This window comes from Macaca nemestrina, chromosome 2, assembly GCF_043159975.1.
Source record: "Macaca nemestrina isolate mMacNem1 chromosome 2, mMacNem.hap1, whole genome shotgun sequence".
NCBI classification, from domain to species: domain Eukaryota; kingdom Metazoa; phylum Chordata; class Mammalia; order Primates; family Cercopithecidae; genus Macaca; species Macaca nemestrina.
In genome coordinates this window covers 138,160,998-138,175,096 of record NC_092126.1, presented here as the reverse complement: position 1 = coordinate 138,175,096, position 14,099 = coordinate 138,160,998, and the positions used below count along the sequence as shown (strand labels likewise).

The 14,099-nt window shown below is 40.8% G+C and overlaps 1 protein-coding gene across 3 annotated transcripts in view; it reads left to right on the top strand.

The window, feature by feature from the left end:
* The first annotated feature begins 11,916 nt into the window (after positions 1–11,916).
* LOC105479595 (contactin 3) overlaps positions 11,917–14,099 on the top strand; it is a 340,287-nt gene continuing 338,104 nt past the window's right edge. The window contains exon 1 of one of the 3 annotated variants that reach the window (XM_011737617.3): positions 11,917–12,043. The gene's annotated coding sequence lies outside the window, so the exon portion shown is untranslated. Of the gene's footprint in view, positions 12,044–12,374; positions 12,689–12,815; positions 12,965–14,099 lie in introns of those variants that run through there. The other 2 variants (XM_011737616.2, XM_011737618.3) reach the window with 2 other exon arrangements.

The window sequence follows — 14,099 nt, the reverse complement described above, 5'->3', positions numbered from 1 at the left end:
TGGAATACAATATAAACATCTCTACCTTAAAATAATGTTCTCATAATACTAGTTTTTGCCTGTCTTTTACAGACACACTTCCTTTAATTTGCTTTTAGAAATAGGGTTCTGCTTTTGCATTGATGGGTCTCAGTCAATGATGAGATTCCCTGTGACTATTCATTACTTGTTACAGCTAAATCTCTAGTGAGGTGTGAATATTTATGAAGGCTGTTCCTTTTTTTGATTGGCTCTGATCCTGGTAGCCTTATTAAGAATAAGGTTTACAATAGATTTGCACTCTTGGTAAGCAGGGCAGCATACCAAACACAGGGTAGAACTGGAGTGTTTTCAACAAAAGCAGCACCTGGGAGTAGTAAAACTTGCGGGAGTATGAGTAGCCCCCAGGCTGCTTTCTTGTAACGTATGCCAGTTTTGAGATTCTGCCATTCTTTGCTCAAAGTTAATGATCTAAATTTTAAATGCAAGAATCCTTTAAAAAAGAGTGGTGGGAAAAGTAGATCAACATTGGGGAAAAGGCAGGTTTACTCTCAAAGGATCGATCACTGAATAATACAGCCATGTGTCTAAGAACCTTATCATTTTTTTAAAACATATGATATAAAAGTTGTTCCTTAAGAGAAAGACACCAATGTAAATAATCACTGTGTGTGTGTGTGTGTGTGTGTGTGTGTGTGTGTGTGTGTGATGCAGTATCACTCTGTAACCCAGGTTAGAGTATGATCTCGGCTCAGTGCAACCTCCGCCTCCTGGGTTCAAGCAATTCTCCCGTCTCAACCTCCCGAGTAGCTGGGACTACAGGCGCCTGCCACCATGCCCGGCTAAGTTTTGTACTTTTAGTAGAGACGGGGGTTTCACCTTGTTGGTCAGGCTGGTCTCGAACTCCTGACCTCAGGTGATCCACCCACATCGGCCTCCCAAAGAGCTGAGATTACAGGCGTAAGCCACCACCCCGGCCTACATTAAGTTTTTAAAAAATACACAAATGCATATAAATGTGTTCAACGAGGGAGGGTGCAACTGTGAAATTATATTGTTCTCTAGTAAATATGAATTGCCACACCTTGTTTATAGATTTCATACATCCAGAATATAGAACATGAGTAGTTCCCAATAGCAAATTTACAGCATGAATCAAAGAAAAAACACTGGAAAAGGAAAAATAAGAATGAAGAGTATGCTTACCTATTTCACACAAGAAAGCAATTGATCTTCACTAAATCAAAATTAAGATAAAATAGCTAAAAAATCAAAGCATTTTTTATGTCACTCCAGTAACCTATTAGTTGGAATGTTCTTCACCATTACCCCAAACCTTACATGCAAATCCAGAAAATCCTATGTTAGTGGAAAGGTGGAATTAAATTTGAAAATTGTAATTATGTAATGGCTTTGCCCAGAGTGGCTTCAGGGTGATATGGCCTGCCCATTCTCATAGCACCACATGCTCAGAAGAGTCCTGTGCTTGCTTTAATGCTATGCTGTAGCTGTCTTGAAATTCTTAATTATTTTATCTTTGAACTTGTATTTTGTAAGTGAAACACAGTGAAACAAATGCAGCGCATGCTTGAGTACAGGATATTTGTGCAATGTGCATGTCTGACGTACTTTGTTGTGCCATTCACAGATAGTGTTCTTCAAGGCCCATGAACACAGATTCCCAGTGCACTGGTGCTGTACATGTGGAGGTTCAGCAAGACCTCAATTGAGTAAAAAGTAAGCTGGTTATTGGGGTAAGCAATTGAGTAAGCAATAGACAACTAAGTAAGCAATTGCAGATAGCCCTGAGAGGCCACACTTTCAACTGGAATCAGAATTTTGCCAGAATTTCAGAAAGAGGGCAATTATATTCTAAGAAACATTAATGATCAAGGAAGCTTATTATATCCTTTCTCATTTGTATTACTTCCCTGCAATAGTCAACCACTGATGTGAAAATTATGACATAGAAGGACCGTGAAAGATAACGCAATTCATGTTCCTTTTTCTTTTTCTTTCAGTCATTCCTCACTCGTTAGTAAGCCAAACGTAGAGGGCATTTTTAGAATGTGTGCATACCAAACTAAATAGCAACATCCAAGTCAGCTTTGTTCAGTGTGTTTCCATTGTTCTGGTAAGAAAAATACATAAACATGTAGAAACTACAAATTACAAATTGTATAATTTCAGTGATTCTGTATTTGAATTAAGTGCTCTTATATTTAAACTGGCATTTAAAACTGGCATGGCACAATATAAAGATGAATAGTGAAGTTCATGCTAATAATTAACATTTTAATTATTCTTTACCTAGAACGACATTAAACAACAAGTGAAAAACATCATGACAATTTAAGAAAGGCCATGAAAGAAAGGAAAAATGTTCATATACAACAGCTGTTTTCTGATTTTTGAACAAGGGGTCCTGCATTTTCATTTTTCACTGAACACCATGTATTATGTAATCAGCTATGAGCTATGTATAAAATATGTTGGCTTTCATGGGCGAAGAGATCTTTCTTCTCCAATCATCTAAGTAACATAATCCTAATTTTCTGCCTTTCTGTGTGTTTGCCCTTCTAAGGATCCTAAGGATGTTAAAGCCTGAAATAACCCTAAGGAAGTTTTCCTAGTGGCAATAATAAGATTAGCCAATATACTAATAATGATTATTTCAAGGAACTAGCAATATTTGGTAAGAAAAGTTAGAAGCTCTCTCTCTCTCCACCAGCGGTATTTCTATTCGTGTGACGCACTTTTCATTTTAAGATATCTCTCTTTTCTGTCTTAAACGGTCAACTAACATCTTACTTGATAACTCTCCTGATGCTTTTTATAGTTGCATAACTGCATTTATAGTCATAGTTTCTGCTAGCTTGGGTATCAGATAGGTAACAATTATGTTTGGGAGTCATAGTTCATAGTTCATATACTTCTAAACCTGCTCTGAAACCTGAATATACCTCAATAATTGATGTCAAACCTAAAGTTACTTATTTAGTCAAGTGGTTGACTGGGAAGAGGGTTGCTTTACCAGCATTTTGATTACTATGCTATTTGCACCTATGTCCAAACCGCAGCTATACTTTTCTTCCACTGATTGAGATAATTGTCATAATAGTTTAAAGATGCCAAAAATCACTTAAAGTTTCTTTGAATCTCATCTTTAAAGTTGCTTGTAGTTTAGGATTATTTCACAATTACCAAAGAAATAATGGAAGAAATTATTTCATGGCAAAATATATTTGCGAACCCATCATTTTGGATAAAAGACTCAAGAAAAAGAAAGCCTTCTGTTTTTCATTGATTTCAACCTTTAAAATGTTTTGATTATACTGATTGTATCCTGCAACAATTGGACTTGGTTAAAAGAGAAACTATTGGAGTGATGTGACTTACACAGTATTTTATGGACCATGATAGAAAGTGCTCAGGCAAACAAATGCTTGGAATAACAAGTGGAACATTCTAATCCTTGAAACTATAATGACCCAAAGAAAAGTTTCATCAAGGTAAGTGCTTTGAATTCTTCTGCCTTGTTTAATGACAGTGGTGGGGCATGAGAGAGGGATGGGAGGACGCAAAATATTTACTCTAGCAAAGTCAGTGAAAATGGCTATTAATTTAGAACCTGCCCACCGTTGCGACTAGATGGCTAAATGTTAAAAAGGGGAGGAATTCCATCCTGCAAATGAGCCCTCTCCTTGGATTGACTAAGAAGTGCTATATCAGTTCCCCAGGGCTGTCATACCACAAACTGAATGGCTTAACACAACAAAAATTTATTCTCTCACAGTTCAGGAGGCCAGATGTCCAAAATCAAGGTATCAGCAGGCTCGGTTCCTTCTTGGTAGCTCAGGCAGGGGGAGAATCTATTCCATACCTCTCTACTAACTTCTGGAGATTTCTGGAAATCCTCAGAGTTTCCTGGCTTGCAGCTATGCAATGCCAATCTCAGCCTCTGTGGGCACATGGCCATCTGTTCTCTGGGTCTGTCTGTCTCTGTGTCTTCATACAGCATTCTCTCCTCTTTGTATGTCTGTGTCCAAATTTTCCTTGTCTGAAGATACAAGTCATCGGATTAGGACCCACCATAATCCGGCAAGAGCTTATCCTAACTAACTACATCTGCAAATACCCTATTTCCAAATAAGGTAACATTCACAGGTACCTGAGGTTAGGACTTCATCATATCTTTTGGGGGTACACTATTCAACCCACAGTAAATGCTTCTCAAACTTGTGTGCACATTGGAATCCCACAGACAATTTAAATAAATCCTGATGCCTGGGTACTGCCCCTCAGAGATTCTAAACTAATCAGTATGAGGTGAAGCCAGGGCATCAATATTTTTAAAGTCCCCCAAGTGATTCTAACGTGCAGCAAAATCTCAGAATCACTAGACTAAAGGATTCTAGTGATCGGTTTCTCAAAAGGAATATTTTAGCATAATAAAGTATATGTTCCAATGAGAAAAATCTCTTCTGTCATCATTTTGACAAAAATGAAAAGAAAATTCAAAAGTCGGTGATCCAAATAAATGACATGAAAGAATTTTAGAATTTTAGAAACCTAACCACTTGAGGTGTGTTCATTCAAGGAACATGCTAACCCATGCTGTATGTGGGGCCATGAGAGAGCACCAAAGGTGGCCTTTAGAATTTTCAACATCAGCTGCTTTTCCTCCAATCTCTGGAGGAAACAAAGGACTCCCTGTGCTTTGTTCAGTTGTAACTTGGTATGGAAATTATTCATTCCCCAAGACATTGCTCAGTTGTTAGCAAATAGTGAAAAGGGATCTTATTTCTATGATCAAATGACCATAGAGAGAAGTTTAACCATATGACCAAATTAATTACTTTGTGATGTTTTATACCAATGATAACGCATATTAAGGCTGCATTAAGTTATTAAAGTAAAACCATTTCAATGGAAGTAAACTTGTTGGAACAAAAACTACTCTTTTTATCTTCTTTTTTTAGAGTCCAAACACCCCCTTCATACAGATGCCTATGAATGTTGTCAAAATATTATTTGTCATACAACCTTGTAGATTCCATTGGGATCTATGAATGAAAATCAATATAAACTTGTTCTTGCTTATTTCTTGGTCTCCTCCTCCTCCTTCTTCCTTTTCTTTTTTTTTTTTTTAATTTTAGAAAGGGTCTTGCTCTGTCACCCAGGTAGGGTGCAGTGTTGCAATCACAGCTCACTGCAGCTTCAACCTCCCAGGTTTAAGAGGTTCAACCTCCAGAGTAGCTGGAATTACGGGCACATACCACCATGCCCAGCTAATTTTTCCACTTTTGTAGAGATGAAGTTTCCCCATATTGTCCAGGCTGGTCTCGAACTCCTGAGTTCAAGTGATCCAGCCGCCTCAACCTCCTAAGGTGTTGGGGTTACATGCCTGAGCCACAGTGCCTGGCCTGTCTCTTGTCTTCTATACAATGTTTCCTATCTCCCATAGAATTTTACCTCAACTTCGTTTGTACCACTGTTGTGGACTAAATGTTTTTGTCCTCCCAAAATTCTTATGGTGAAATCTTAATCTCTAATGTGATGGCATTAGAAGGTAGGGTCTTTGGGAAGTAATTAGGTCATGAGGGTGGAGCCCTCAGGAATGAGAATAGAATCCTTATAAACAGAGAGTTTGCTTCCTCTCTCTCTCTGAGGTCCACCTGTGAGGATACAAGAAGAAGATGGCAAGCCAGGAAGAGGGCCTTCACTAGAACGCCACCATGCTGGCATCCTGACCTAAGACTTCCAGCCTCCAGAGAAATTGTGAGAAGTCAATATTTGTTGTTTAAGGCATCCCATCTATGGTAATTTGTTATAACATCTGGAGTTGACTCAGGTAACCATTACTTTCATTCTTTATATACTTCATCCAAGATACTTTTTTGCCTAATACAAGCCATCCTTCATATGTAAGGAGCCATTTTTCCCCACTGTTAAACTACCCTGTGAAGAACCTTCTTTCACCCTAAGTTTTAAGAAAATCCTTTGTCTCAACATGCCAACTAAGGTTTATTTAGATATATAAAACGTTTTAAAGACACACATAAAGCAGAAGTTTAATCTTAACATTTACTAACGTCAGAAAATTAACATAACAATATGAGCAGAACTAAAATACAAATAAGTAAGAAAATGCTTTGTACATTTTAACAAATGAAAAAAATCTTCATTTTTACTTCAAGAAAGGTTGACAGTCTTGGAATGAACATGTTAGGTAGATGATAAAATAGATACCTGTTGAAATCTATCTTAAAAAACTGATCAGCTAAATTAATGAAAGATATATAATTTAACACAAAAGCTTACTTTCAATGAAGTGATAAATGTATGTGCATAATAATCTCTTCTTTAAAACATGATATTTAAATGGGAAATATAGTATTATACCCATTAATATTTGGGGGGAAAGAAAACATAGAATTATTAATTCAGAAACGTATGTACCCGAGCAAGAGTACATCACAACCATTGGGGTGAAGGGTCTTTATATATAGTATTCTTTAGCATTTTATGTAACATATTTTCAATTCAATAGTTGTGAACTTCAACTGATCTTTTTTGTTCCTTAGGTTGCAACAACCTCATGCCTACCAAAATGCAGCTGATAACTACATTAGTGCACACCTTCTTTACCAACTCCCTTAACTTTGTTGGTGTGTTGCTATTTCAAATTTCCATGAAATCTACCTTTAAAAAATGAATTGAGCAGAGCCAGGGTGTTAGGGTCAGAAAGAGAAGACAGTCTTCAGGGCCTGCTGGTTTCTGAATGAACTGGGGAAAGTTGCATAATCCTTCTGTGCCTTAGTTTCTTCTTCTGCCTAGAAAATTAATATTTATTGAGATTTCACTCTGTACTAGCCACTGTTACCTTAGAATAAATAATTCTAAATGGAATTCTATGATGTTTATGACTATTTAAGTAATTCCAATATTGTTTTTACTTTCCATTAGTTTGATCCTCTAACATCTGGGATGTGCCAAGTGGCTTATATGTGAACGTGAAAGGTTTGGATTGTATCCTAAATCCTCAAGGATCAGTCTGTGGATCAGAAGCACCAGCAGCATCCAGGAGCTTGGATGAAATGCAGAGTCCCAGGCTCCACCCTAGACCTGCTGAATCTGAATCTGCATTTTAACAAGGTCCCCAGGTGATTCATAGGCACATTAAAGTTTGAGAAGTGCTACACCAGACGGTTGATAAAACCCATTTAAACTCACAGGGGTGTACAGCACAGAGAGAGACTCTGGCATCAGATGTCTGGATTACAGTTTGTATAACCTTGGAAGGCTGAGCTTCCAAATATGTGAGTTTGCTTTTCTGTGTCTTAGTTCCTTCATCTGTAAAAAGGTGGTAAAACAGTAGTTTCTTCATGGAGTTGTTGTAAAGACTGCAAAGTACTGAGAATAAGCAAATAACACAGTGCCTGGCATATTGGAAGTTCCTCAATCATGAAATATACATTTACTGCACACCCATTATGTACATGTCAGATTCGTGCTGGGAGCTCTGAATGCAACAGTACAGAAAACAAAGCTCCTACCTTCATGAAGCTTACATTGTAGTGAAGGAAATCAGCAATAATAATAAAAAAAGACATGTAAAAAATTGTCACATAACCATTTGCTCTATGAAGTAAAGAGAATGACAGCAGCTATTGTAGACAGGAAATTCAGCAAACGTCTTCAGAGAAGAAAACAAATGAGTCGATACCTGAATTAGTTATTATGTGATTAGTATGGGGAGCTAAGTTCCATCATAGTGCTAAGCATTTTATGTGAATGTATATAAAGAATTTTTGACACTATTATGCACTTATTGTAACAACCTTATTTCTTTACTCCAATTTCAATGCTGAAAACTTACTATTACTCTTTATTCTGACTCAAAAAACCTCTCAGAACTATCCACCCCAGCGATGGAGATAATATGACAGCTTCATACACCCTACCATTTAATCTCAGCATCTAGATATAAACTAGAACTTTAGATCAGTACCATGGTGATAACAAAAGACTTGTATTTCCATGTGTGGAAATTAAGACTCCCTAATCCCTTTTATAGAAAACTATGTGTTTAACTTAGTAGCTTGGCTATATTCCAACTGACACTTTTACCTAAGAATTTCAGTTTGTGGGTTTAGTAGATATTTTTCTTCATTTCCCTTTGCTACACAATAAACACGCAAACAAATAACTGTTACGTGGTGTCACTGGCATTAAATAGCTTCTATATTCCAACACAGATGAGGTATCTTAATAATGGGAAGATGATCTCACACTTTAAAGTGGTTGATATAAAAGATGCCACATAAAAAGGAAGTTATTATTCTTAGTTATAATACCCTAAAAAAAGGATTTGCCATCTAAATGGCTGCTGAAACTTAACTGCAGAATTGCTTATAATGCTACAATCAGTCGAGGCCAAATTCAATAAAAATTCCATCCGGCATTCACACTGAGAAGACCCACATGTGCCTTTAATTTTTTTTTTAATTTCCTGGGCTTCCGGCCCAGAAATTGGATGGAAATTATATTGAAACCTGCTCTTGTGTATCAACTTTTGGTAAATATCAGGTTTTCAGTTGACTCACATTATGCTTTACATTTTGGGCAAAAGGAGGGTATAAAATGATTCACATCTCTCTATATACATATATTTATACACCTTTTACCTGTCTATGAGACTGTGGCTTACTTTAAATGTTCATCATTACTTCTACAACTTTTAGGATCTAACCGCCCCCACCAATCGCCCCACCCCCCCGCCACTGCAACCATAAGACTCAAAATTCCATTAAATCCCTTTCCAGCACTAATCAGCTTTTACTAGCACAGGCAATGTAATCTGAGTTTAGAAATGACTAATTATTTGGAGAGGGCTGGAAGGGGTTAGGGTTTAGATTTCTTTCTAATTTAAAGGAGCTTCTTTCCTGTCTTTCTCCCTGTCATTTTGCTGCCCGGGGCTAGTTCCCCCTCCTTGATGAAAATGCTCTTTCCCTTCCCATTAGACAAGGTATACATGTATGTATTAGAAGAAAAATGTATTAGGAGACATCAAGTTGAAAATATTAAAAGAAGAGGCATGCCTGTGATGGATGTGGGCATGGCAGTAATTGCACCTGCTAGGTGCAAGGCATGAGCATAATTTGCATGTAAAGTTCTCTTGGCTCCTACCAGTTCTACCCAATAAAACATTTTGTCACACGCAGGGGGTTTGCCAACATGTTCCCAGATTGCAGGCAAAAAGATTATTTACAGTAACCAATAACAACTGAAACGACCATAAACAACCTTTCTGTACCTGTTCTATTTTTTTTTTCCTTTGACTAAGTAGAGGAACCTTAAGGAGTCCAAATTTATGGCAATTTAATTCTGATGGGAAAAAGCACATTATTTTTATTTATAGCAGTGTACTCTATCTATTCCTGTCTCCCCCAACCTCTTTTTAAAACATAAATAACCCCGGATTTTTTTTTTTTTTTAATCCACCCATTACTCTTTTAGGGATGAGCAGTTTCCTGATAAAGTGAGAGAGAGCAAATGTGGCCAGAAGTTCCCTAATGTATTCAAGAATCCTGTTGTATGCTCATAGAGTAACGGGGACTAGGGAAATACCACCTGATCAAGCCATTCATGCAATTTCGTTTGTTGTTGTTGTTATTGTTCTGTTTTGAGAAAGGGTCTTGCTCTGTCACCCAGGCTGGAGTGCAGTGGTTCAATCATGGCCCACGGCAGCCTGGACCTCCCAGGCTCAAGCCATCTCCTCCATCTCCTCCACAGCCTCCCAAGCAGCTGGGACTGTAGGCACACACCACCATGCTCAGCTAATTTTTAATTTTTTTGTTGAGAGGAGGTCTCACTGTATTGCCCAGGCTGGTCTCAAACTCCAGGGCTCAAATGATTCTTCCATCTCGGTCTCCCAAAGTACCAAGCAACTTCTTTGTGGTGATTGGAAATGCAGGGGGCCTACATGATGACTTTGCAGTACAGAGCGGCACCTTGCATCTGACTGACCTGGGCCTTACCTCTTGTCATCAAACCCCCTCTAGGAGAGTTTTTCCAGAAGTTCAAATTTCATTGTGAATTGCAGGGGACCACACGCGTATCTCTTGAGAAAATGATCAAGAGTGAGAAAGTGCAGTTAAATCAGGTCTGGTTTGCCCAGGTTGCTGCTCTTCATGAGGTGGTGCTTCATTCCATCTGCAGGAATCATGGGAAAAGGATCAAGGAGAGGAAACAGGGCCATAAACTCTCAAGTCTAATTAAATGTGACTAGATTATTTAATATGAAGGGACAACATGATACATTTTTAAAACAATGTCAAAGAATTATAAAATGAAAAGTATAAAGTCTCCTCTGCCCCAATTTCAGTCTCACTCACCAGGACTAACAATTGTTAACAGAATCCTGAGACATCCTTTTAGAAACTGTGAATGCATAAATATGGATACATACACATAAAAGCGTGTGTGTCTGTGTGTGTGTGTATGTAAGCACAAAACCGCTACAGGTACCAACTTTCCTGTGCCAATCAACAGTACATGTCCCACGTTCTCCTAACGATACCATTTATTTATTTATTTATTTATTTATTTATTTATTTATTTAGAGACAGGGGCTCCCTTAGTCTGTTGGGCTGGAGTGCTGTGGCACAATCATGGCAGCTTCCACCTCCTGGGCTCAAGTGATCCCTCAAGTGATTCTCCCACCTCAGCCTCCCGAGTAGTTGGGACAACAGGTGCGTGCCATGACGCCCACCTAATTTAAACTTTTGTTTGTTTGTTTGTTTTTGTTTTTTGTAGAGAGAAAGTCTCCCTATGTTGCCCAGGCTGGTCTCAAACTCCTGGGCTCAAGTGATCCACCTGTCTTCGCTTCTCAAAGTGCTGGCATTACTGGAGTGACCCACCTCCGCCCAGCCTCTAAGGATACCTCTTGGAGGTCATTTATGCCAGTTCTAATAGATGCACCTTTCTCTCTGCCGCTGTATGTCTCCACTGTATTTTATCAGCCACTCTCCTAATGAAGGACAGGTAGGTTGTTCCCAATTGTTTTTCGTACAAGTGAAGTTGCAGTGTTTGCACGGGTTTGACTGGAAGTAAGTCAGCAGCGGTTCAGCGCAAAGGTTCAGGACTTCAACAGGCTTATTCAAGTCCGGGTTCTGCAACTCACCACTGTGTGTATACCTGGGCAAATTAAGGTGGTAAGATATACTTCATAGGGTCCTTGACAGAATATAATTGCGATTATTCTCACAACTGACTCATTGAAACCTTAGGCAAATCAATTCCCTCATCACTAAATCCGGGAATAATAATAGATCCAGGTTGCTCTGGGGACTGCATGAACTAATTCATTTAAATAGCGCAGTCCACTGCCTGCTACATAGCGAGCCCTTAATAATTATCCGCTTTAATATTAAAATTGGCAATCTTTGCGCACTTATGGGAGCGCAGCTGCAGGAGGCTTTCCTAGAAGTGGAATTCCTGCCTTAACCCCGTGCTCCCCGGGCCCCAACTGTGTGGCACGAGGCCACCCGGAGGTGACACGGTGACCGCCGCCCATCCCGCGCCGCCGCCCAGGGCCCTGCGGAGGCCGAACACACGTGGGTGCACGCGGCCGAGCGCAGGGCGGCGCGGGGTCCGGCCGGCGCAGAGGCGCGAGGGGCGCCACAGACGCGAGGCACAGTACCCAGTTGGCTGCTCCGCTGCGCTCCCCGCCCCTCCCTCCTTCCAGTCCGCCCGGTCTCCCCTCCCTCCAGCTTCCGCGTCGGAACCGGAGCCGGAGCCGGAGCCGGAGTGGCGGAGGCGCAGGCAGCGCTCGCTGGGCGCCGGCAGCAGCCACAGCAGCCTGGCGCGTGGCGGCGGCGGCGGCGACAGCGGCTGGCGGGCTGGCGCCAGGGGCTGGGCTGGGAACCGTGCGGACGAGGGCGCTGCGGCGGCGGCGGCGGCGGCTTACGCGGGCGCGCACGACAGCCCCCCGGGCCCGGACTAACGGCGGCGGCGGGTGGGCCAGCGGGGCGGGCGTCTGGCAAGCTGCAGAGACCTGGTAAGTCCAGCATGCCCGGTTCCTGGCGCCGGCCGGGCCACAGGGATGAGCCACCTGCCAGGGCAAACTTTACGCACTCGCTTCATGGCTCCTCAGCCCCAAAGTTTGTTTGCAGGGAAATGCACCCGACGGGTCAAGGAAAAAAGATGCTTCTCTCAGCTGACTTGATTTGGGAAGATTATTTTTCCCTTTCTGGGGCGAGGATTGGTTTCGGGTTGGGAAGACTGCATTCCCCAGCGGGAGCGCGGAAAATTGAGTGGTAGGTCCCTCGGGCTTGCTCTTTGCGCGGTGGATTTGACCAGTGAAAATTGGGGGAAAAAAGTTGTGACTCGTAGGGATGCTGAGGAACAATTCCAGGTGCGTGATGCAGGATGTGGGAATGTGATACCTTTTTGCCGGAACCACCTCCCAGGCCCAGATTCCCAGGTCTGAGAAAGCTAGGGTGGAGGATTCTTCCATTAGCGATCAAGTTTTCTAAGCTGCATTTTCTTTCTACTCACAGATCAGCAGCTTGGGACGGAATTCCCCGTCGCGTTTATTTGCCAGGTTTACCCTGATGCGCTGTAGTCCAGGTTTCCCGAGCTCGGACCCTGGTTTCAGCTGTTTCTGTGTTCTCTGAGGAGCCCTGCAAAGCTAACCAAGCAGGTAACAGAATACCAGAAAGAGAAAACCAGGAAGTGCCAACCGGGCACCCGAGTCATAGCACTATCAGGAATTTTTTTTTTTTTTTTTTTTTTTTTTTTTTTTTTTTTTTTTTTTTTGGTCGCGTGAAATGAACGAACAGCTTCTGGGCTCTGCTTGTGCAAAGCTCCGTACAGCTCTCCAATCCGTATGTCCTTCCCTGTATTGCATTTGCTTATTGATGTACAGCAAGGAGATGTGCCCAGAGGAATTATTTAATAACAAATGGTGCCCGCTATGGTAAGGACAGCAAACCTCCTTTCAGAGGCAAAGAAAGGGGAACAGAGCTCTGGGAAAGGGGTAGCCAGTCTGTTCACCTCAACCCAAGATGCGGGGAAACAGAGCTAGAAAAAGCAACAGACAAGGAGGGAGTGATGTGCAGGAGGGAGGTCAGAAACCCCAGCTCATATGGTGAGTAGGTAAATCCAGAAATAATTTAAAAATGATTAAGCAAGAATAACTAAAAAAAAAAAAAAAAAAAAAAGTAGGAAGACTGTACGTGCTGTGGTTTCTGTCTACCCCCACAGAGATGAATATCACACTAGCTGAAAAAGAATCCTGATCTGTAAATAGATTAAAAACAGGAATTAATCAGAACAATGAGTCAGAGCCCTTCAGAGATTGAAAGGAGGAGTAATTGCTTTTGAAAGAGCTTATATCTCAATATCAAGTCAAATGTGTTAATTTTGCTTTGCTAGATGTGTTTACTAACAGTAACCTGACTTTGGCTGCAGTAACCTGGCATCTTGGTTCATGGTTTAAACCATTTGTGGGTCATGGGACTAGGGAGGAAGTTGCCTGCAGGTTAAGATTCACACCAATTTGTTCAACATTTGTAAGATGCCTAATACGTGCATGTCATTGGTTGCAGTGGGACAGGTTCTTGTGAATGTTCATTAAAGAAATCTGATCGGGTTCAGTCTCACTAAATGGAAGGATGCTTGCTTGCAAATAGTAAAGAGTGGGGTCAGGAATTATTGATCTTTGAATGCTTGCTTGAAATTAGTTGAGAGTCAACATGTGATTTGAGGACCCCCAAAATGATCAGTACCCACCAGGGAAATATAGCAAATTGCTGTACATTTTTATAAGATGAATAGTAAGGCTGAATGCATGCAAGTGGCCCTCCTGTCTAAAAGTAGGATAGCCGAGACACCGAGTGGCTAATTGATATGCAGGGTAATAGATTCAGGCTGTGGCTGCCACAGACAATAACATTCAGCCTCATGTCCTCCTCACTGTCTGGATGTCATTAATGTCAGCCCGAAGACATGAAGGTGTTAAGTTCATTTAACCAGGAGAATTCTAACTTTTAAATATCCTTCACAACACAACCAGATAGCCCAAGTGTACCTTAAAATGGCAACAAAGCATT